Source organism: Numida meleagris, chromosome 22 (genome assembly GCF_002078875.1).
Source record: "Numida meleagris isolate 19003 breed g44 Domestic line chromosome 22, NumMel1.0, whole genome shotgun sequence".
Lineage (NCBI taxonomy): Eukaryota > Metazoa > Chordata > Aves > Galliformes > Numididae > Numida > Numida meleagris.
Genome location: NC_034430.1, coordinates 3,120,060 through 3,144,218, shown reverse-complemented (window position 1 = coordinate 3,144,218; position 24,159 = coordinate 3,120,060). Strand labels below are relative to the sequence as shown.

Sequence of the window (24,159 nt, the reverse complement as noted above, 5' to 3'; positions counted from 1 at the left end):
ATAAAAAACTGATACAAGCCAGAAGTCCTCCAATAATGTATTGCCTATAGAAAGGCAGAGGGGGAAATGAAGAGTCGTTCGAATGCCAAATTTGGGTCAAGTAGCCAAACACCTTTCTACCTGATCCCAACCTGGTGTTCTTCTCTGCTGCATTTATGAACAGCTCCTGGTTGAACTCTCACAAGTTTGCAGATCAAAGGAGCAGGGTTGGCATGGAAGTGGGGAGCAGCAGGAGCCCCAGGGCGAGGGACAGCAGGGGACAGCCTCAGCCCAGAGGCAGAGCCACTGCCAGAGCCAGCTGGCTGTCACTGGGCAGCACTTGACAGTGTGTGTTCTGAAAGGACGCACGTAACTCGTGATAGCCGTGCTGCACAATTGTGTGGGTGTGGGGAGGAACGTTCCAAATGATCCTTGGTTATTGTATTAATAAGCTTCCACACTTATTGCCTCTGTTATTTTGAGTTAATTACATGGGTGCCTAAATGTATCTCTCTTAAATCTCAATTAACGTCCTTTGCAATCAATTCATATTCAATTAACATACTGGGCTGATTAAATGTAAAGAGAAAGCTCATTTAGTTCCGAGTGCTCCCAGTCCTTCCTCTGCTGCACGGGGTGCGAGGGAAACCTGCAGGGACTGAACCCGGCAGCTCTGCCGCTCGCTGCCTGTGCCTGGCACGAAGGTGTGAGATGTCTGCGGGGTGCCCAGGCCTGGGTAAGTCCATGCAATGCCCGTCTTCCTGGGAGCTCAGGTGCCTCTTGGCTCTGCTCTGTGCAGTCTGGAGGAGCACCGGCTGTAATGATGGGGCCGCACACGGTCCTGTGTTTGCCTGCCTTCATCTCAAGCCCTCACGCTGAGATATCGGTGCTCCCAAAGGTTCAGGAGGGAGCGGGGCAGGGGCTGGGCACTTGGTGTGAGCTGAAACGTCGTGGTCCGTCTGCCCTCTGCATTGCCTTGCTTCCGTCCTTTGCAGTGGTGTATTTCTGCAGCTCTGCTCTGTGCAAGGATTTTCTTGAGACCCCACTGAATGCAGAGGCATCGAAGGTAGAGAAAAGTGTTCTGTCTCAGTGGAGGGAAAGGCAAAACAAAAAAAAGCCCACCGGCTTTGAGATAAATGCAGCACAGGTCAATAACTGCAAGTGCTCTGGTGGACCACAGCTGGGTAGCACTGTTCGCTTTGATTTTGTTTTAACTCTTTTATGTGTGAAAAGCTCCTGGAAGAAAAGTCGTTTGGATTGCAGCGTTGCCGATCTTTACGCCTGCAGAATGACAGACCAACGAGGCATAATGGGAACGCTGGTTGCTGTGGCTCCTCGTGAAACAACAGCTCTCACAGGCAGCCCCGGAGGAGTTTTTTTAAAGCTTGTTCTGAGCCAACCTTGTTCTTAGCAGTGCTGCAGCTTTCCTTTCCTGCTTGCTGCTAAATGTGCCTCCCAGCAACAAGACCCAGAGCAAACTGAGAAACTATTGACAAGGTGACCTGTAATTAAGTAGCTGAGTTTGTGTATGCAGAACAAAAGAGCTAATTATCTAGCAATCGGTTATCTGAAGGAAAACAGGGCTTTGGTTTGCTCTGCACTGCTCCTGCTCCAAAGGCTGCGGCAGGGCAATGCTCAGCCCTGTGCAGTGGGGATACACCATGGGGAGCACTGGAGTGCAGGAAGGAGCTGGGTCTGGAGGAGCTGAGCTTGTGGTGTAAGGCTTTGGGAACATCTGGATTGGTTTCACTCTGCCTCTTTTCTCCTCGTGTGGCACGCAGATGTAAGCACTCTGCCTTATTTCCAAGGGGTCTCTTTGCTATTTGAGGTAATGTCACTCGTGGCAGGGGCTGTGATGTGCAGGAAGAGCACACTGCAATCTAGACATGTGAACGTGCTCCAGAGAACCTGCTGGAATATCCTCTGGCTTGCAGAGATGTGCATTCAGTGGAATGCAGCACTGTCCATGTGCAGAGCTGTTCTGTGCCTCCCATTTTTGTATGCATAGAAGATAGTTGTGGTGGAAGTAAACATACGCTTCATTTAAGGAAGGAACCAAGTGCTTTCACGTTTAATTCCTGACCAAGTTTATGTAAAATTAATTGCATCGCATGTTCTGCGTATCTTTTAATTGCAAAACCAATTAACTTTAAAATGTTCTGCTTTGTAGTTCTGCTAATGGATGGCATGGTTTTAGCTGGCTTTACAAAATCCATCTTTTGTTGGAGCTGGGCAGGCAGCCACGCTCGGTATCTCTGGAAGTGAGTTCCCTTTAGCTGTGCCAGCCTCCAGCACTCGAGGCTCTGAAGTTGTTCTGCAGGTGGGGTTTGGTGGGTGAGCATCTGCAAAGAGGCTGCAGAGCCTGGAGGAGGCTGGGAGGCACCGGGGAAGAAGGGGATGTTTGTGTTGGGAGAGCCCTGTGGCCATCTGATGTGGCACTGTCTGCGAGCAGAGCCTGGGAAGCGCTTCACTGCTGCAGGAATCCACTTTGTTTCCTCAGCTTCTGCCTCTTTGCCGAAGTTTGGGGCGATTCTGGCGTTCTGCACAGTGTGCGTGTGGAAATTATTTAAGGAAAATAAAAGAAGATGGGGAAAAGCCCAGCCTCATTCTATCATTATTGAGTTGTACAGTCACTGATGGACTCAGCCATGCGTGCCTGCACGCATTTCTTATAAAACCGAGATAAAAATAACACATTTGAATAAACAGATCTTCCTCCATTTTCTGATTTCCCCTGGCACACTCCTGTTCCTTGGTACCTACAGCAGGAATAACCACGGGGCTGCTGGAGCAGCTGGGGGCAGAGGGAAGGGGAGTCAGAGTCAAGCTGGGTTCTTGGGATGCTGCCTCCCTCGTGCAATTTGTGGAGAAAGCCATGGGAAAATAGTGACAGCCTGCTCTGCTGTGAAGAAAGTGAGGGCATGATGGACGGGGATGGGCCAGAGAGAAGGGAAGAAACGAGTGGGCAGCACAAAGTCCCAGCAGTCTGCCGTCCCATCCGGAGCTGCGTGCAGTGTCTGCTGCTTTCCAGCAGAGATCCAGGCCTGCTCTGCCCAAGGCTGTTGGCTTGGAGACGTGCTGCCCTGCTCCCGAACTGCGCTCAGCGAGCAGCTCTGCCGTGGCTCCAGGGCTAGATGAACACAGAGAGCACAGTGCAGAGCTCTGCACCTATCCTCACGCACCCGGGAAGATCCTTCTCCCTTATTTTCTCTTTACTTCTGCTGCCTGTTGTTTTGAATATAAATTTATTCCAGGGGAACATTTGTGCCCTACTCCGCTTCATTCATGCCTCCCACCAGCAGATTACTCAGCCTCCGCTGGGCAATTGACTTGTTCTTACTAATTTAAGTATTATTTTAATGTGGCGTGAGCCCTTTTCAATGTCTGGCCAACCTCTGAGCTGAAACAAAGTGCTTCATGGAAGAGTGGCTCACCTGTTAGCAAGGGCTAATCCATGGGTCGTTAGTTCAGACCGAATAAATAGAGATTAAAGCACAAACTGGACCCCACACCCATGTGCACCAACCTGCTCTGCTGGCTGAGCTCTGCTCTCCCTCCTGAATCTTCTCATCATAGAGTGGCTCGGGTTAGAAGGGACATGAAAGATGAGCCAGTTCCAGCCCCCATCTCCGAGCAGATGCCTACAAATGCCGGCTGCTGCCTGGTTCTTCAGCTGCTCCAGGATCGTGGCTGGCAAAGGCAGGAGGCGGTGGCTGGGAGCCAGCCCTGCCATTTATTTAATGAAACAAATGGAAAGGAATGGAGTAAGATGGGCAGAAATGGCTGGCTTGGATATCTGGGATCCCCAGCCAGCAAATGGACTTCGCTAATAAAATCTGGTTTGTATAGCTCATTAGGGCTCCTGGTGTCAGCTCCATCTGTTACCCTGTGGATTGTGTGGGTTTAGCTCATGTCCTGGCTGGAGAGGAACGACGGTGAAGTAGTGTGAATCTGCAGGTTTTAAAATGGGATAGAGAATTCTGCCTCACACTCAGGAGCATTGTTGAGCTGTGGGACTCTGCTGGGCTTTGGTTTAGGGTGCAGCTGGAATGTGAAGAAAATGAAATCAAAAAGCACTTGGTTGGATAACGCGTGTATCTGCAGTTCTGGAAGTGGCAAGTAAATGCTGGAGGCTTGCAGACTGAAATGCCTGGTTTCCTAAGGGCGATCTGATCAACCATAATCACCTTCAGTGTGCAGCTAATTGATGACGAGCTTGAATTAGCCAGCAGACCCAGACAGGCTTGTTTCCCTGAGTTTGCCCACGTGGTTCGAACACAGCTCCCAGTGGCAGATGAAGTTCCCTCCTGCCTTGCTTGTCACCTGGCTTTGCTCAGTTTCCTTTATGGGCTTTTGTTTGTTTCCTGTAGGCTTCACGTGTTGGTTTTTATATTCACAGCTGTTGGATCAACATTTTTCTTACTTCCTGGTGCTAAAAAGCGTTTCCTTCCTTTAAACAGCTATTAAGAGCACTTGATAGCCCAGCTATTTTATCTGAAACGTCAGTAATTAATTAATTTCTCTCTACCTTTTTACTCGGTATGGTTATTTTATCAAACATTCGTAGCTCTGATGTTGGTTTCACTTAAGCTGGTGCAAAATCAGGCGTTGCCTCCATTAATGCCAGCAGTGATGTAAGGCTTGGGACTGAAACAAGAACCTGCCCGGCATTTATAATGCTGTCAGCGGGTGCTCTTCAGCTTTGTTTCTTGGCTGTAGTGAACTGAAAACCATGAAGACAAGTTGCCTTAAATAATTTGTAAAGGCATTTTTAGGAGCATGCAGAGCAGCTGCACAGAGTCTCCATTTGAAATACAAGAATGTCAGGAAAGAGCGGGCAGCGATCCTTGCTTTGACACCTAAAGGGAGAAGTGCTAGGAAGAGAATTACTTGGGGTGTTTTGAAGTGCAGCTGACTGGCTTGTTGATATATAAGCTATTTTTTAGCACTCTCAGAATATGCGGATGTTTTAAAGGAGAAGCACCATTTTTTTGGTGCTCGCCATGAGGCTTTCTTGAGCCGTGAGGATGGCAATCCAAGCCTTGCCCCAGAGATAAAGGAGAGGCTAAAAATCATGGGATTCTTAAACAAGTATCTGTGTCTCTTCATTTGCCTCCGCAGCCATGGGGATGTTTCGTAGGCCAGGTCAGCCTTCCAGCTTCTTTCCTCTGCTACCTGAAAATCTGGAAACCTGGTCAGAGTTTATTTCTATCTCTGTGAAAGCAGAAAGTTTCTGATCACATGACTTCCAGAAACGAGGCAGAAATATCCGCTGTTAGCGGCGGGCTTCGTGATTAGGGATGTACTAGTTTTACATCGTAGCTACCTCGGTTTTCACACCCTCTGCCTTGTAAAGCATGTTCTCTCTCAAGGTAGGCTGCCTCCAGAAGAACGCTTTGCAGGCTTCCTTGTTCTCCCAGAGCAGCCCCAGCCTGCTCTGTGTTACCACACTCAGCAATACTTGAAGGAGCAAATGGTGAGTAGTGGGTGGGGGGCAGGACAGGATGCAGGGACACGTCCCACCTCTGGCTCGTGCAGATGTGATGCAGCACACATCTGGCTGCTGCCTCTGGAACAAATGTAGATGCATCCGGAGCCAGAGGCCAGACTGCCCTGCAGAGTAATGGGGAGGGTGTTCAGCTGTGCTCCCTGGGCTGCTCCTTCACTCCTTGCTGTGTGTCTGAGCCCTCCTGGTGGGATGAGCCCACCTGCTCCAGCATTGCTGCTTCTCGCTCAGTGCTTGGTTGCTGATGAAATTAAACTTAATTTAAAGCAAACCCAAACCCTTGTCTGGTATCAGTGTAAAAAATATATCAAACTCGTGTGTTAACAGTACGGGCTGGAGGCCGATGCAGTAAAGGAAAAAGACATCAGAGGCTGGAGGCAGAGGAGATGAAAGTTCTGCCAAAAGTGGCATGCATAAAGCGGATTGATTTCCCCCCCTCCCCCCAGTACCCAAAGAGATGAAAAAGAGAACAGGATGTGAATGGAGGTGAGAAGCTGACTGCACGGCAGACGTGGTGGTGGTGGGGACAGGAGCAGAGCGAATGGAAGCAGCGGGCGCAGGGACAGCGAGGACGAGCTGGGTCAGCGCCGTGGGACGCTGCGCTGGGCTGGGGCTCTGCAGGGACAGGCTGTGTGCTGCTGCTGCACCTGGGAGGGTGGGGGGAATGGAGGGAAGGAGAGGGAGAGGAGCGGGGAGCAGTAATGTATGTGCATTTGTTGAGGGGTGATTTTTTTTCAATACCTAGTCCTGTGATTGCAGAGGAGAGTCTGATAATGTGACCCGTGGTGCTTAAGATGGTGCATGTTCTTGTCTCGTGGTTTGGCATTTCAATGCTTTAAAAGACTCATTCGAAACAATTATTGGAGGACTGAAGGCACTTTTTTTCCCGCAGAAGAGGGCACTTCAAACTATGCAGTAAGCTGAACTCTCTGCTTTGGGGGATAGTTTGCTGTTATGCTGCTGTTGAATATCATATTCTTTTGCAGGTAATTTTGGATTTTTAGAGATTACAGTCTCGGTAACACAATAGGAAGTGAATGGTTTATTCATTACCTATATCTGTGTAATTCTAGACCCAGGGATACAGTCTCCCCAGAATACATTACAGCTCCTCACAGCTCACTGCAGGCTCACTGATGTCTCCATTTCATCCTCCCTGAGACCCAGGGCCTTCTGGCAGCTGATTTAAATGTAATGAATCTCAGGAGATTGAGATCCATCTCTGGCAGGAGTAATAGGTAGGATTACTCTGAAACCTTTCTTGAAAATTCATGATTTGAAAGAAAGTAAGGATCAACATCAAGTCTGGAAAGTGTCTATTCCACTCCAGGTGGAATATTTGACTTTGGTGATGTGTGGCATTGCAGTGAAAGCGCCTTGCGTTGCTTTGCTTTAATGATGAGCCTTCCAAGCTGGAATTCCAGAGGTATGTGGAATCTCATGATGATATTCTCTGGCCAGGAAGTTCAGCCTCTAGAAAGACATGGCTGTGTAAAACCTGGCAGTTCTGAACTAAAAGGTGGAACACGACGAAGCTGCTGGGTCTTGTGATGTCCGAATCCACGTACCAGTCTCAGGACACTGCTGCTTGAGCTGCTCTGTGTCGTGGATGTGCCCTGAAATCCTTCCAAGAGCTGGTGGTGTTTCAGGGTACTTCTTAATGCAGCACATAGTTATGTGGGAAGTGGGAGGAAAACATGTATCTAGTCATGTCACAGCCAAAGGCTAATGGAAGAGGACTTTGCAGCACGTAAACTTATTGTAAGTACATAATAGAAATATTCCCTGGCTGTACAGCCCCCCGCTGCTCTCAGCACATTCATCCAGTGATTATACTGATCTTCATTTCTCTATCTTTGAGATAATGTATGGTTTCCATGCTTTAAATTCTCTGTTTTGAGTATCATCACTCCTGCTTGACAGAATTATTGACATAGGTTAATATTATAGCTTCTGAGACAAAGAGCGAAACAATGAGACTGCAGAGAAATGCATATGTTGGGTGAATGGTGACAATTCATCTCAGCCCTCATAAAACATGGGGCAAAACGCAATTAAGTTTAATAACTCTAGCATGTGAAAATCAGTCATGAAGGGCTATTTATCACAGAGATCCTGACAGTAAATAGAAAATGTGATAATATCCATGCTCCATAAGAAGTGGGTACTTTACCTGCTTGTTTGTTATTAAATCACCCATCCTTAATCTCGCTCATTGCTTACCCGTGGTTTGGATGGGTGATGACCCGCAACCTGCCATTCAAGATGCTGTGAAGTTATTTCAGCTCTTACAAATACAGGGAGTTATATTTAAAATCAGTGGGTTAAACCCCTCACTGAAGATGGCACCCGTGAAACCTTGCTCTGCGCTGACTGTATCATTATCCATTTGGACAGCCTCACACTTAACACGGAATCTGAAAGCGGGATTTAGATCTGCAATATCCATGATGCAAGCTTATCCAGCAGTGCTGGTAGTAGTGAGGATTTGGGGGTGGAATCTGAGTTTCAAGCCTCCAAGATTTGTGGAGGATGTCCCACAGCATGGCTCATCTGCAGAGGACCACGGGGATCCCGGTGTCAGGTGCAGTGTCCCACCGTGCCGCGGTCCCCTCATTGCAGAGGGCAGTAGGGGGACACAGGGACCCTGTGGTGCCTAATGGAACAGAAACCATGGCTCATGGAGCAGACCCTGTAGGTGCCGTGAGTTCCAAGGAGCTGACCCCATCGTTTGTGGGTTTTCCTGCAGGCCCTTTGGGCAATGGCTGTAATGAATATGTGATGAGAGCATCCTTCCCTGCAGCGTTCAGTGGTTTTGTTGACAAATAGCGCGAGTCCCTCCAGGCAAAGTTGAATTATGCAAGAAATTGTATGCATGTGTTGCTAATAAACTGCTCAGAAAGCTGCAGATGTGACTTCAAGTTATCTCAGAACCCTCTGGGACTGAGCTCATTCTGCTGATCTTGGGACTCGACTCCGGCCATGGTCAAGCAGCAGAAGTGTGCAGGGTCGCTCAGACCCTTCAGCACGGACACTGCCTTTGCCACAGCTCCCGTGATACTGGCAGGAGTTCCCAAACCCATTATCCTTCTTGCAGATCAGGAGTTCCTACAGCTGCACAAGAGCTGCAGGACTTCCCATACAGCATCTTGAACTGGGGCTGGGAAGAATTCTCTTGGGATGAATGAAAAGAGCACCGGGAGCACCGGGATCGCTGGGATCACCAAGAGCACTGGGATCACTGGGAGCACTGGGAGCACTGGGATCACTGGGAGCGCTGGGTGCCCGCACAGGCTCAGCCATGCACGCACTGTGCCATGCTCCTGCAGTGCCCTCCCGCCCCACGCGGCCCCAGCAGTACGAAGCAAGCAGATGAAAGCAGGCCTGCCTGAGGTGCAGAGAGGCAGTGGCATGCCTGAGGAAGACAGAGGCTCTTTGAAACGGGAGGATGCTCTGTATTCATTTTATTCCATATGCTTTCAGATCACCGCAGATGCCTTTTGTGTCAGGGCAGCAATTTAAAACAGCCCCGAGTGGTATCACAGCTTGCCAGGTCCCAGCAACCGCTGAATATGGAAGAGCGAATGTTCCTTCATCCTTGGGCAGAGGAGGGAATCTGCCCCTGAAGAAAGTTTGCCTTGAACTCGATTTCCCTGTTCTGTATTTCTTTTGGGGTTTTGGCTGTTGGTTTGTTTGCTTTCTCTTCCCCCTTCACACGCTAAATGTTTAATGAGTGCTCTAAGTATTCAGGCATCACCAAGTTTCAAAAGTTCTTGTGTTCAATGCATTTAAAACCCAAATCAAATGAAAAAAATGTATTGCCTGGAGGCACATGCACTCTTCTCCATCATAAATGGCCGGTGTGACACGCAGAACAAAGGGGCTGGTGAGTGGAGCAGTTGAGAAAAAAGCAGAGAGGAGATCTCATTCATCTGTGGGAGTCGCAGATGGAAGAAATAATTTACTTGTGTTCTGATTAACAGCAACAAAAGCAGCACATGCTGCTTTCTTCGTGCCTGCCCTCCCCTCTCTCTGTGCCACAGCTTTGGTTTGGCTTGCGGAAGCTGTTGGTGTCCCAGGAGAAAACACCTTCTACAAGAAGCACCGATCCAAGTGGGTGCCTGGGCACTGCTATGAATACGATGCTTTGCTGCAAGCAGCTTTTAGCCGCTTGCTTCTCATGTCACAGGCTCAAATTAATCGCCGAGCAGGCAGCTGGGGTAAATCGCCTCCATCACTTTGTTCTCAGCAAATGGAGCCTTGCCCCCAGGCTGGAGATCTCTGTTGTTTGAGATACTTCTGTCTGGCTCCGCATCCCTCGTTTGATGGATGTCTCCAGATACCACTTCTGCTTCCCTCCGTGGTGATTTCTTTCATGCTTCTTTGCAAAAGAAGATTGTGTATTTATATCCTAATAGCCTTGCTTGGCTTACAGGACTATTAAGTAGTAACGTCCTCTTTCATTTTTGATCTCTTGCTCCTGTCAGAGAAGAAACAAGTGAATTGGGAGGAAGTCCTTGGGTTTCATGGAGCTGGTAATCAGCCATGATTCCTCCAGGCTGTCCCTGGTAGCTGTGCATCTCTTAGGAGGAGGGCTCGGGGTGTGACATGGCAGCGTAATGGGTTGTGCACTGGGGCAGACACTTCACCCTGGTTTATACATTTTGCACCGTTTGCTTCCATTTCTGCACGCTCAAGATCAGCAGTGCTGATTCTCTCATTCCACTGAATTTTGATGAGCTTTTTCTGTCCCCCTGCCTTCTGATTAATCAGTGCCCCTTTATCTCCACATTTTCCGATGTCCGTGTGTCTTGGAAGTAATTCTTTGAGCAATGAAGTGCAGACATTTGGGGATGAGCATCCAGAATCCTTCTGCTGACAGCAGTGGGGCTGCAGCCGCACAGTTGTTAAACAGTGACCGCAGACATATGGGAAAGGAATTAAGGATAAGATTTTGTAACAGAAGTGTTTGAGATATCCTAAATAAGCCTTTCATAAAAAATTACCCTGAGCATCAAAACTAACAGTCCATCCTGACACAGATTCTTCTGTTGTTTGTTGGATGTTCAGCACCAATCTCCTTACTGCTGACTAAAATGAATGTAATACAGAGGTCCATGAATGAAATACAAAGTATAACAGACGCAAAATAAATAAAAATAATAACGCAGAAAAGTGTGAAATACCTTGAAAATGAACCCTGTAGCTAAGCAGTGCCAGTAGTTAGACAAGACTTGGTGAGATGTGGCGGTGAAGATACTGACTGTGCACTTTGCTGAGCTCTGCAGTGCTGCATCACGCAGTGCTTCCTTACCCAGCAGGGCCAGCGCTCGCGGGAGCGCATCCATGTTAACTTGAGTGAGGATGGAGAGGTGGTGCTGTGGGTTTATTGTTTTCCTTGGGGCAAAGTGCAGCTGACTGGAGTGTGTAATAGCAAAGCAGGAGGTGGGGGACTCAGATTCTATTCATAAAGGTGATATCAACCCTTTTTTTTTTAACAAGGGATTGGGTAGAAAGATCCTCGGGCACTTCTTTGCTTTGTATAATTTCAGGAGATAAGGCACAATCCTCTTCCCAGTACACTGCATTAAACCGTGGCCCCGCGTGTACAAAGCTGCGCTGTGATTTTCTTTATGTCTTTCTTCCTTTCTCCTCCCTGAGAATTATCTCAGGAAGCTCTAACCTTAAGCAAAATTTAAGCATTGGAGTGCTTTGTCAGACAGAAGGGTGATGTCCCAGGGAATGCCACAAGGAGGGAATCCTGTGAAAGGAAATCCCCTGTCCCTACAAGAGAACTTCCTCTGTAGTCAACTCCTGAGCACACTACAGGGAGCTGCCAGCTGTACAGCACAGCCATCATCGCGGGCTCTCAGCCACTGGAAGCCAGTACATGGCAGCTGCAGGTCCCAGGCACAACTTGGTGGAGGGCATCCCTAGAATTTGGCTGCAGGGAAGTGATGGGAAATAATGATTAAGGGCCCTATTTTTACCTTTGTTTGAATCATGCAGAGCCAAATTATAGAAGCAATGTGAAAAATGGGCAGTCTGTATTCCAGTCCGTTTGCTGAGTACAGGGGCAACTTCTTTTAACTTTTAAAGCATTTGCTAACTTTTCAGAACAGCTTCTGTATTTTTCAATTTTTTTTTTTCCAATTTTTCATTATTGTTTTGTCCCTTCTATAAAGAAAGAAGAAAATTAAAACACATAAAAACTTTGACTTCTGCAGTATAGATCTTCTGGTACATAAAAGCCTGCTACAAATCCTTGATTCCAGGTGCAGAGTGGGTGACACTCATGCACGGGTGCTCTGTGGGATTTTCTAGCCCAGACAACTCCCTGCCAATACCCATGTGGCTGATGCCTGGTTGCCTTGTTTGTGGGGAACGCTTTGAAATCCCTGGCAGAATTTGTCCTCTGGATGGGATGGCTTAAGCTAGACCACAAAACTCTCATTTAACTTCAGCCTTTCCTCCATACACGCTCTTGTCAGCTTCACTGCTGTCCTGAGATTCCTGTCTCCGACTCGAGCTCTGAGCCTGCTAACTCTCCATGATAGCCATGCTTAGAGAAGATGAGTAAAGGAGGAAGGGCTCTGAAGACCTGTGCTGCTGTGCAAACACTGTTATGGGTGTTGTCAGCAGCAGCTGTAGCTGGATCATAGTGTGCCAACCACAGACACACGGATTTGCAAAGGGCCAAAGCAAACCTCCTGAACAGGGTGTTCCCTTGTCCCTACACATGCTCAAAGTCCCTGCTTGGGCGTGGCTTGGATGGGGCTGTGCTGGGATCCAAGCAGGCAGGGGCTTCACAGAGCAGTGCTGGAAGCTGCTTTTGGAGCAAGGGACCCAAAGGCGAAGGGCGATGGACCCTGCCATGGCACAGGGCAGCAGCAGTGCTGGATTTCAGCCTGTCTGTCTGCTCCCAGCAGAGCCAGCTTCAGCAGGGTGGCACATCACGTCACCTGGAAGAGCTCGGAGCTCATGAGCAATGCTTGGGGCTGCTTATGTGAGGGGGTTGGGCCAGGCCATGGCCGGAGGCCCCTTCCAACACCGGCCATTCTGCGATTCTGTAAAGGGCCGTGAGCATCTGTGGCTGAAATCCATTCTGGCTGAAGACTGTGCTGTTCTGAATGTCTCTTCTAAAACCCATAAAGGAACTCTCAGCCCTTGGCACACCAGTCCTGAAGCTCACCTACCTGACAGGAAGCCCATCAGCTCATGACACAGGCATTCATTTTTGAACAATTCAATATAATACATTACAATAATTGTTACTAAATTCGGTTCTAATACAAGTGTGATTTCAGTGGCTGAGTCTTGCGTGCCTTACGGGATAGAAGTCATGCAGCAAGAATGAGAGTGAGAGAACTTAAATAACATCGCTACTGATAAAACAGGGCATTAGTTTGCATTCCCACCTCCCATTCTCTAAAAAAAAATGCTGAAATTGATCTGACACAGTCTCCTGAATCTTGCAAAAATGTCGGAAATAGGCAGACATGAGAAGGTGAATATCACGGCTGTGCTCCCTGCTATGAGCGTTGTTCGCACTGCCTGTATCAGAAGGCTGGGCTTTCTCTATCTGCTGCAGAAGGGAAAAACACTTTCTTCATCAGATGACTTAGAGTATTCAAGTAAATCATCCTTCCATCTCATATTTCTCGCCAAGATTTGTAGACTTCTGTGGCTTTGGGTAATTGCATAGAAATCAGAAAAAATCTGCTTTTTTGGCGATTCTCGTATTCAGTTGAACCACCAAAGCATTTGAGGCCCATCCATCACAGCAGCATGCTCCATTCAGATAATCATGCAATGCAAAAAGACACCATTTGAGCTATAAATCTGAAAATGGGGGCTATGTAATACGATCTGCAGGTAAATTAAACTTGCCTTGAAAAGCTGAGCTGTACATAATAATAAATGCTGGATAAGGACAAGTGAACAATAAGAAATAAGCAGCCAAAGCTCTTCCAGGAAACTGTAGTGAAAGAAGTTTTCTTTTGCTCCTGGGATAAGCAGCAAATCAAAGCAGAGTGACCTGAGCTCTGGCAGCTCTCAGGTGGGGGGGGGCAGTGAATAGTGCCCAGGGCAGCGGCGGTGTTTGATGGCTGTGCCTGGCAGCACCCTCTTCAGGGAGGCCAGGAGCTTTGATCTGATGTTTCATAGAATACTTAAGGAGAAGATCTCCAAGTGCCCCGGGTCCAACCACCATTATCCTGGGCTTGGTGGTTCCCTTGGCTTCGGGCTCCGAGGGAATGTCTGGGTGAGCTCTGCATTTGTGGCAAGCTCCTGTGCTGGGCACAGGCTCTCTCTGGAGGACTGATGTGTGAGCAGCAGGGGAACTGTGGCTGGAGACATCAAGAGGGGACAATAGCTACTGAGCTGCTGCAGGCTGTAATTGCCCAGGGTTGAAATAACTGCAGACTGTGAGGGTACAGACATAAATACTGAATCTGGCAGGCACTGTCATATGTGAAACACTCTCTGGTCTCACGGCTGAAAATGACCTTGTGGGAATAAGTGCAGGAAGCATCAGCTCCTGGTGGAGCCGCAGAAGGCAGCCCTTTGGCTGTGCACAGGGCTGTCCTCGTGTGATGCTGGCTGAGCCTGCCTGGGGTGGGCAGAGCACATGGAGAGTCGGGGCAGATTCATCCCTGATGGGTCGGGGGTTTGAAAGCTGGGGTCACCTGTCCTAGGGCAGCCCTGGTGCTCTCACAGCTGCTCTGCAGCTCTGGGGGGGTCCTGTGGCTTCCACTGCCACAGAGCTTTGGTTTTTCTGGTGCTGTGAAGTGCAAAGTCTTGCGCTGGAGGAGTGCTGTTGCCAGCAGTGGCTAAGCCAGCAAGAAAAGTAGGGAAAATGCATGAACACAAAGCACTTTGCTCTCCCTGTTTTACCTTGCTTTTGTTCAGGGCTTCTAGCACTTTTTTTTTTTTTTGCAGATCAGCTGATGCACGGTAACCTGTTAAGCTGCAGTCACTGTGCTCCATAGCTAAGGCTTGGTATTGCTCAAATGTTTTCTGAGACTTACAGCGGGTCATGGGAAGCGCTAACAGCATTCACACAGTGCGGTGCGCGCGCTTGGCAGGTGTGAAGTTCAGATCTGGCAGCTGTAACCCTAATTTTGTAATAAAAGGCACTCGGAGATCAAGCAATCCTTTGGCTTCAAATTGTGGTGCTGCAGTAACCATGCCACTTTAGCCCAGGTGAAACAGTTTTGCTTATCACAATACTTGTAGTGTTCCCTGCAGCTACTACAGAAAGCAGCAACTCAGTGGGTAAGGTTATTCTGTGAAGATAACTGGCAATTTGACCAAAGAGATCCCTTCTGTGGTGAATGTGAACGTGTCTGGGGTGTTTGGAGGCTTTTTGTCCTGTGGAGCTGTCCCTGAGAACGACATGCATCGTCTGTCAGCATCCTGTGTGTGTGATGAGGAGAAAATAGCCTGAGCTGTACTACCGCCAGCTCCATTTCCCTTCATTTATTTTTGTATATTTTAATTGTTATTGTTTACCGTTGGATTTGCACTCCGTTTCCTTGGAAAACACTGATGTGCAAGTCTAAAGGCAGACGGCGAGTCGGAAAAGTTCCCTGGAAAAGGATTTTGCTCTTAAGGGAACCTCAGGGAACCGCTTTCACGATCTCTGGATTAGGGTGGAACAGAAGTGCCCGGGTTGCTGTACAAACGCCAAGTGCTCTGGGCACGAACTGCTGTGATAATTAACTGACAGTCTGCCTGAAGGCAAACCGGGGCTTCCCAGCTCTGAGGCTGAAAGCAAAGGGGAAGAAACTTCCGTACCAACAGCAGAAAGGGCAGCAAGTTACAGATCTTGCCTAAGGGGCCTTAAGTGCGGCGCTGGGGCTGAGCTGTGCGTGCTGCCGGCTCCCCAGGGCTCACCCAGTGAGCTGCGGGCTCCCTGCTCCTCGGGCAGGTGCTGAGCACCCAGCCTGCAGGCGTCCAGCTCTGCCTTGGCTTGGCTCAGGCCGCGAGGATGCATCTTCCAGACACCTCCACGTGATACGGGTCGGAGCTGCGCGAAGCAGCGTGAGTAGAATTGCCATTGTCACGAATGACTTCAGCCGCTAAAGGTTAGAAAGCGGGCTCTGAAAACTGTCGTTAGTGTCCTGTGGTCAGGCTGGAGAGGTCGCTGGAAAACAATCAGCTTTTGTGCCTCAACAGGACTGACCTGTGCTGCAGCTTGCAGAAAATACTGCTCCATCAGATCCGTTCTGCAGAGCTGCTGTGAGGGCAGCTGTCCTGCTCGGTTTGTGCTTTTCCTCCCTGGCTGCCACTAAAACCACAGAGATAAAGAGGAGGTGTCACGATGCAGAGATCTTCCTGTGCTGAACCGTAAATCCCTTCCATGGCCATCATCACGTTCCGTGATTGCTCCACCAGAGCTGTGCTCGCTGGTTTAGTGTTTGTCCCTCTGGACTTAGCATTTCACACGTGTCTGCATTAAATGGCATTTGCTGGCTGAGTCACCTAAAAGATGCAAATCCTCCAGAATCTGCGTGGATTGTGTTTGCACTCAGTGGGAGAAAGAGTGTGACAGAAACATTTCTTTATTTTCTAGCTCATATGAATCTGTTCTGACTTAAGCTATGAAAAAAAAAATCCAAAGGTGTCATGGCTTTTATGTTCCCTTGAATGCGAACAAACCCACAGTATCTTCTGTGGGTTGGGCTCCACTCAGATCCTGTCTGGGCTCCAGCCTTTGTTGGGGATTTTCTTCTGCTTCTATCACACTACCTGCAGGGGGAACCTGTTATTCTAGTCCTCAGCCTCAGGAGATGGTAATCTGAGCAAATCTGGAAGGATTAGCCTTAATTTGCTAATCAGGGACAAAGCAAGCCAGCAGCATGCCTGGGACTGTGCAGCAGCTTTGCAGGGCTGTTAGTTTAATGCTCAGGTAGCTCTGTCACTGGCACAGGCTGCAGAACAGCCTCAGGGACACGGAGCTTGCATTCTGGCTGTGTTCTCAGCATCCAGCAGTTCCAAGGCAGAAAAGATCTGAAAGTAGGAGGAGCAGAAAGGTGATGACACTTGTTCACTGCACCGTGTTCTCTGCGCTCAAAGTGGGGATGAGCAGAAGGGTACTATGGGAATGAATGGCAGCTGAAACTCAATGTTAGCAAGTAGAGTCAGTGCACTGGGGAAAAAAACCACAAATCACATAAGATAGCTTCTGAGCTGAATGCTGTTGCTCTTAAGTGAGATCTGGGGATTAGGATGCACTCAACTTAAAAAGTTAGGCTTTAGAAAATGTGTAAAGAAATGGAGTACGTTCTTATGGCTGCTCACCCACACGTCCCAGAGCCAGCAGAGATTCTCCTTCCATCTCATGAGGGCTGCACAAAGCAGCTCTGCGCTCCCTGACAATAACTCACAATTCTTAATCACTCTCTGTAATTACAACTTTCCCGGGTTTGTGCCTCCTCAACACTAGCTGAGGACAAGAGCTGTTTCATATTTAAATAGTATTATAGCTGCATCGCTCTCCTGGGGAGCTGTTGATCTTGAAGGCTGAGGTTTAATTCTCAGCACCGCTAATTAGATCAGGAAAACGAGCAGGAAGGTATGAACAGAGGGTTTGTAGGGGCCTGTAAACAACCTCGTCTGCCGCTTTGCTGTAAGAGCAGCGTGGTGGGCTTGCTGTGATTCAGGAGCGTTGGTTTGTTATGGAGATAGAGGGGAAAAGGAGAAAGAATTGGGATTTTTCTCTCCAGATGTTGCTTTTCAGTTGCACAAGGAGAGGAGGAAGTGGAAAGAAGGAGTCTAAGGCTTACACTTGCTTTAAAGCAGAGGAGTTCCTTGGCTGGGAGGGACCCGAGGGAGCAGGCGGAGGTTGTGACTGCAGTTAGAGCTCTTACTTTGACGTTGCTGTGTGATTACAGGCGATTCCAGTTTGCCCCACATAGGCTGATTAAATGTCATGACAGAGTCTGTTTAAATGTGTTTAGGCAGCGGGATTGGCAGCTCCCAGGAGCAGGAAACCCACAGGGGATGCAGCACTCGGCGGGTTGCGAGCTGTGTGCAGGACCAGGCTCAGGGGTAACCATCAAGAGGAGACAAAATGGGCTCAAAATTCAGTGCTTTACAGGAGTGAAAGAGCCAAACAGCAGCAGAGAAAGAGGTGCTTTGAGAGGTGTGTGAGTGGAAACGGTGTTCTTTAGGGAAACTTACCACTTCAAAGCAAAAAACTTTAAATCCAGCTCTTCTCAGATGTTACCAAAGGGTTAAAAGCTAGAAAATAGGGAGAGGAAGTGTTCACAGGGCTGTTAAAATGCAAAGTGAGAGGGATTATGAGAGATCTCCCAAGGCTGAATGACTAGAGAGAAAATAATGACATGTCTATGGAAGTGGGTTTTTTCTTCCTCTATTTGTATTGCATCTCCTTTATGTGTGTGGGTATATCAAGGAGGTTAAGCCTCGCGGAGGAAAAGGGTGATTTTAGGGGACCGTGATATAAAACTTCTTTTAACTTGGGGAGAGTAAATACTTGGCGGGGAGCAGGCTGGCGTGGGCTTCGTGGGTTGGGGCTTTTCACACTCCTGGAAGTACTTTGATGTAGATGATGCACGTGGGGTGCAGCCTGGGGAATCAGAGCCGTGTGCAGTGGGTGCTGGGCTGTGGGTGCCTGCTCGTGTGCTGACCCCTCAGGGAACGGCGCTGGGAGGAAGCATCCCAGCCCTGAAGAGCAAAGCTGTGAGCAGCAGCACTTGTCTTTGGGCTGTTCCTATTCTAAGCCCCTGATGTGGAAAATCACCTGCTTCTTTCTTCCTTGACAATCAGGGAAAATGAACTTTGTGCATAATTGCTTTCCTCGTTGCAGCGGTGGGCAGTGGAGACTTTATCTCTGGTCCTGCAGCACTGTTTGCATATCAGCCCTTTGCTCTCCTCCAGGTGCTGTCTGTGTTCCCTCTGAGGCTGTGGTCGTGACTAAATTGCCTCCTTGCTGCGTACTCTTTTCACCGAAGCCTCTTACACTCGCTATTATCTCGAAAGCAGTGCTGCAGATGCTGTGCTTCCCTTTCTGCCCAGCCTGCCCCAGCTCTCCTGTGGGCAGCTCTCTTGGAGATGCATTGTTCAGGAGCTGTGCGTTTCTCACGCTTGCACAAAGGGTTGCATTCATCTGCCCTGGCTCGGACATCTGAAAGTTAAGTCAACACTCAGGCAGTGTAAACCAAACCCAGTTCTGCCAGACTTAATAGGAAGGAATGCTGTTTATAGCAGATTTACCAAGTTCGTTCAGGAGAAAAGAAGAAAAACTTGAGGCTTAATTTCAGTTATTAAACGACTGCAAGTTTCTGTAGCACAGCCTGATTGCAGATGTAGCTTTGCATCAGTCAGTAGTAGTTAGTCTTTTTCTGAACGCTATTTTGTACGCTGTGACCTTTCGTCTTAATAGAAGGCAAAATATAGATCCCCTCCTTAATGTGCTGCAATTTGAAACATTTGTCTTCTCAAACCGGGCCAAATGGTCAACTGGTGTTTGAGACACTTAGGGATCCATTTGCTACTCGTCACAGCAGGACAGAATCTGCTGGAGGCTCTGAAATGCCCACCTGAATGGAGAAGCTGAATGCCAAGCTTAATTTTGGGGCATTGTGCAGCACAGAGGGCACCTTTAACCCCCTGCACTTCCACGTTGCGGAGCAAACAAATTGGGTGGCTCTTTAATGGGTGATTTGTGAAGACTGTTTATTTCTGGCTTCTCTGGTTGATTTTTTGTTGTTTTTTTTTTGCCCTTGAGGGTGTGAAACTTTACTCTGAGTGAAACTGTACTCTGAGCGTTACTAATGGTTTTCAGCCTGAGATAAAAAGAAATACTGATGAATACAAAAGCTGGAGAATAAAGGAGACATTAATAGGTATTAACCAGTAAAAGCAAAGAGGGGATTTTTTATTTAGTACCCCCTAAATGATTGATGTAAAAGCTCTGGAAATGCTGTTAATTGTAAGTGAAAAAGACGAACGTTTTTGCCCTTAAAATATTTAATGCAGAGGACACCTTTCCAGCAGGTGTTCTTCTCCTGCAGGTTTTCACTCCAGCAGAACGCTCTTCCCCACCAGAGTGGGTTGTGTGTGTGCAATTATTCCTTTCTAGCAAACGTGGCTTTTTTCCCTATTGTATATTGCTGCCTCCTGCCCACAGCAGTGGGTTGTGTGATTGGAAAGAGGACGGCCACGCTGCGGGTGACAAGCCAGGGCCAGAATTCAGGTCACTTTTCTCACCCCAGTCCCCTGGGTGACTTGTGGCCAAGGCACTGGTTTGCTTTGGGCACGCTCTGGGTTCTGTACAGGGGCTCTGTGTCTCCAGGTTGCCCATGGAGGCAGAAATTCCCATGTGGGGACTGGAGCCGCCTCAGGATTCAGCTTTGTCTCGGGAAGCTGTGCTTGTGTTCCTGGTCTTTGCCCTGTCGCTTCATACAGAGATAAAATAAACTTGCTTCCCCCCCAAAACCTGAGTTGTCCTTGACTGTCCTTGATCACTTTGAGCCTGTTTGGTCCTTTTGAAGAAAGGATTCAAATTCTTCCCAAGAAGCATATTACACTGTTTCAGATCTTCTGTGTGCTTTTTACAAGCGGCAGCCTAGAGTTTTGAACCTTATTATTAACTATAAAACCCAATGATTAAATGCAGCAAGGTTTATTATTATTTAATCAGGACATTTGGTCCATGTGCCATGAGATGAGGCATTGCAGGAACCAGCAGAGAGTTAAGCTCAACAGTAACAATTATTTTCCTGCACTCCACTTTTCCACTGAGTTGCAGGTCTTGCCTCTTCTGTGAAGGAGACTGGGAGTGGGAGAATGCAAACACCCAAGCAACTGGTTTCTGTGATGTCTTTGAAGAACTTTCTTCTCCTTGGCAGGATGGGTGGTGATGCCTGGAGTTCTTGGATCCTCTCTGCAAAGGGATTAATCTCATTCTCCAGTCCTCCTAGGGATGAAATCCATGTGGAACTGAAATAGTTTGGGTGGTAAATAAGCTCCTGAGCCCCAGTATCCTTACCAAGCAGGAATCTACTTTTCCAAGAATAAAAATGTTCCTGTGCTGGCTTTTGTCTGCACTGTGCTTGGGCCCTTTTTCTGACAACCACATCTGCATTACAAAAGAGAATAATTTGCATTCAGTTTCCTTCTTTGCCACTTCTCTTTACAATCTGCCTAAGATAAAAGCTGGGCCAAAATGACATAGTCTAAGTCGTTTTTATTTTGGAGTGCTGAGAAACCCAGAGTGGGATTGACATGGTCCCAGTGCAGAGCTCCATGTCTTTCCTGCTCCCATCCCGTACCCAGAGCCAAGTCAAATTCCTTCATCCATCCAGATGGACAGCTCCATGCCTCTAGCTCAGCACAGGGTTAGTTCTGGAGAGTAAAGCAGTGACGCTGCCTCTGAAGAGGAATGAATGTTTCTACTAAACCGTGGTCTTGCATCCAGCTTGGACATTAGGAACACAAGTATCAGCCTTCCTCTGAGGAATGGAGTTACTCCCCTTGACGTGACTCAGGAGGAGTACCTCGAACTTTTGACCCAACTGAGACAATCCTGGGCAGAAAACGAATGGTTCCCTAGGAACACTGAAACCCACCTATCTCCTGTTATCTTGAGGGACCTGCAATCCAAGAATCTGTGAAAAGGCATTTAGAGGTACTAGGAGCTGGAGCTACAGAGACACTGGCATTGAGGTTTTGCCCTGGGCAGTGTATTGTGCCAGCCCTAGCAGTCAGATGTTGTGCCCCTGTCTGTCCCACCCAGCTTTGACCATCCGCCTTCCATCCCACGGTGATGAGATCCAGGGAGCTCTGACACTGAAGACATCGGACAAGGGGCACCCTGCCCATTTTCCATCTCGGAAGCTGTCTGTCCATTCAGTGCCAGCCCTGATGAGTTCCATCCATGTCCCCCACTGCAGAAGAAACAAAATCAGTGTTCGCACTTAGGCTCGGCTCATTTGTTGTCCATAAACCTGTTGGCCTATTCCCTGTGCTCACCACCAGACCCTACAGGGACTGGAAGGTGCTGGATTTTAGGAGGTTAGGACTCCCCTCCTCCCTGCTGCTGCTGCTTTAAGTCTGACAGCAGAAGGACGTTGTGTTGTCCCTGTTCTATTAAAGCATCAGGGGCTCGAGCGCTTATGGCGAGCACTGCTATTGCAGAAGTGCTAGAAATGCTCCAAGGAGCTTTTGGGCACCAAAGAAGCTGGTTAGTTAACAAAACAATAAATCCAGACCTGACTAATGCTATGAACGAACGTGAAAGGTGGGACTGAAATTTCCCCAACCTGTCCCCTCACCCCTGTGCTGCCTGTCTTTCCTTACTGCTTTGTTCTGTATTAAATCTCTAACTTAGAAGATCCGAATCGCTGTCATTGCAAACAAGGAGAGGTAATTTCTGGACCTTTCTAGGACTTGTCCTTTAAGTGAACTGTGGTACTAAGATGCAATAAAAACTTAAATCCTTTAATTTATAGTAAAGGTACTGTGCAGCACTCTGGGAACATAAAGCAGTCCTGACATGGTCATTAGTTACCTGCATGGTTCCTGCAGAGCAGTCTCATCCTAAAAAAAGAACAGGTCAGTCCTTTCTATTTATTGGGGTGGACACCTGTGTAGATCAGCTTTAAATCGGAATGCTTCTCACAGCCCAGTCTGGAATCTCCTCATTGTAGCTTTAACATTTGGAATCTTCCACTGAAGCTTTTCCTGCTGGAGAGTACGTGCTGTGATGCAGAGTGGTCACATCAGAGCTGTAACAGAAGGAGCCCTCGTAAAGCCTGCAAGAGCCATGACCAAGTGAGAAGCTGTGGATTGCTCCGGAGGCATTTCACTGGCTTCCATTAAAGGGCTTGGAGCTACATCTTCAAAACTCAGAAGAACACGTAGCATTTTTATTTTACAGTGTGATTAATGACTCTAGGAACAAGTTCTTAAGCTTAATCTCCAGATGGAAGAATACTAAAAATATTGATTTACTGTGCTTTCTGGTGTGAAGCTCACTCAAATCAGCGCTGTGCTGCCTGAGCTGACTTTGTGATCAGCGTGGTCCCCCAGCCCATGAGGCGTAGCACTGCTGCTCTCCTTTGGTTCCCTGCAGCCTCCGGGGAAAACACCTGTTCATTGCGCTGGGAGTTTTAAAAACAATATAACAAAAATCCCATTCACGCATGGATGGGAGCTGCCAGTCACAGCGTGCCTGTGGGAGTCCTGCTGCAGGCACAAGGGCACCAGCTCCGACTTGGTGATAAATGAATCTTCCCTTTCTTGGAAGAAGCTGCCTAGGGCCTAAATCACTGTCATTTGCTAAATCTGCTCGGGGCTGTGTCTTCAGCTGGTGCGAGCTAGTCCTGTGCACCCAGGCTAAGTGGCAGTAATTTAAGAGGAGGATCTTTTAATTAACCAGAAAATCGTGGTCGTAAAGCTCAGTTCCTCGTGTGCCTCTTTTGTCCTAGGCTACACGTGTGGTGGTGTCCCAGAAAGTCCAAGTTCCTAAATTAAAAACTAAAAAACAAACCCGGAACCCTCCATGAGCCGTTCGAATGAGCTTTAAACTCTGCTGTAAAAGCTCTTTGCTGATCAGCATCTTTTGTTACGAGGGCAGCGTTAGGCTGAGGACGTCCAGAGGGCACCCAGTCCAACCAGCTGCCTCCTCCCCACAGCAGGTTGGAGCATTCAGAAAGTGGTTGGAGGTCATTTTCTTCCTGCAGTCTCGGCTCATTGTGATTATTCCTACATGTGTGGGAAACAGTTATTACCTTGTTGAAATTAATACCTCTGCTCTGTTGCTCTCCCGGTGTCGGAAGAACTGGTGGTGTTTTTTAAGGCAGATGAGTGCAGCTCGTGGCCGTCCCGTCCTGGGGCCACAAAAATGTAAACCAGAATTAAAAATGGAAGCTAGCAGCATGTCGTAATGAATGAGATACTGCTGACCCGTGGGCTTTCACTCTCTTCTGGATAATTGCGGAGGAATAACTGCATAAATCTTAGCTGGATTTCTTGCCCCCTTTTTCTCTTGGAAATGGATGGCCCTGTTGTGTTCCTGTTCCCCAGGCTGGAGGATTGTTTTAATTTAAGTGCAACTTTACGATGCTTTGCTGCTGTAACGAGTAGAGTTTAAAAAAATAAAAACAAAGGAAAAAGAGTGAAGCTTTTAGTTAACTCGGTCGTTCATCTCGCTGGCTGTTCCGTGTCTGAGCCAAAGGCACAGGGCTCCTCTTTCCCATGGCTCTGGCAGCAGGAGCACTCCCCGGGTGTTCTCTGGTTCAGGCAGCCCTTGGGTACCCCCACGTTACAGGGGTGCATGTGGCAGGTGGTGGCTTCCCCGTCGTGGTGACAGCAAACTGATACCTGTCTGTTTCCTGCTTCTGGAGTTTGTAGTCCCCTTTCATCCTTCGTTATCAATGCTGGAGCAGTTAGGATGTAATGCCTGGCTTACACTGCTGTGTCTCACCCAGCATTTTATGGCTGTGGTGAATGTGTGTGCGTGCATACACGTTACACTTTCATTCTGTTTTATCCTAGCTGTGAAAGTGCTTGCAACCACTGCTCACCTCAGAGCATCTCCCATAAACCCATTAAAGGCAAACCTTTGGATATCTCGCACTGTTCCTTATTAAGATTAAAAATCACTGCTCTGCATCGCCTGCCCTCCCCCCCCCCCCCCCCCC

General features: G+C 48.2%; 1 long non-coding RNA gene across 7 annotated transcripts in view; it reads left to right on the top strand.

The window, feature by feature from the left end:
- LOC110387434 overlaps positions 556–24,159 on the top strand; it is a 235,153-nt gene continuing 211,549 nt past the window's right edge. Inside the window, exon 1 of one of the 7 annotated variants that reach the window (XR_002432506.1) lies at positions 556–715. This is a non-coding gene — a long non-coding RNA (uncharacterized LOC110387434). The remainder of the gene's footprint in view (positions 716–24,159) is intronic. The other 6 variants (XR_002432511.1, XR_002432508.1, XR_002432501.1 and 3 more) reach the window with 6 other exon arrangements.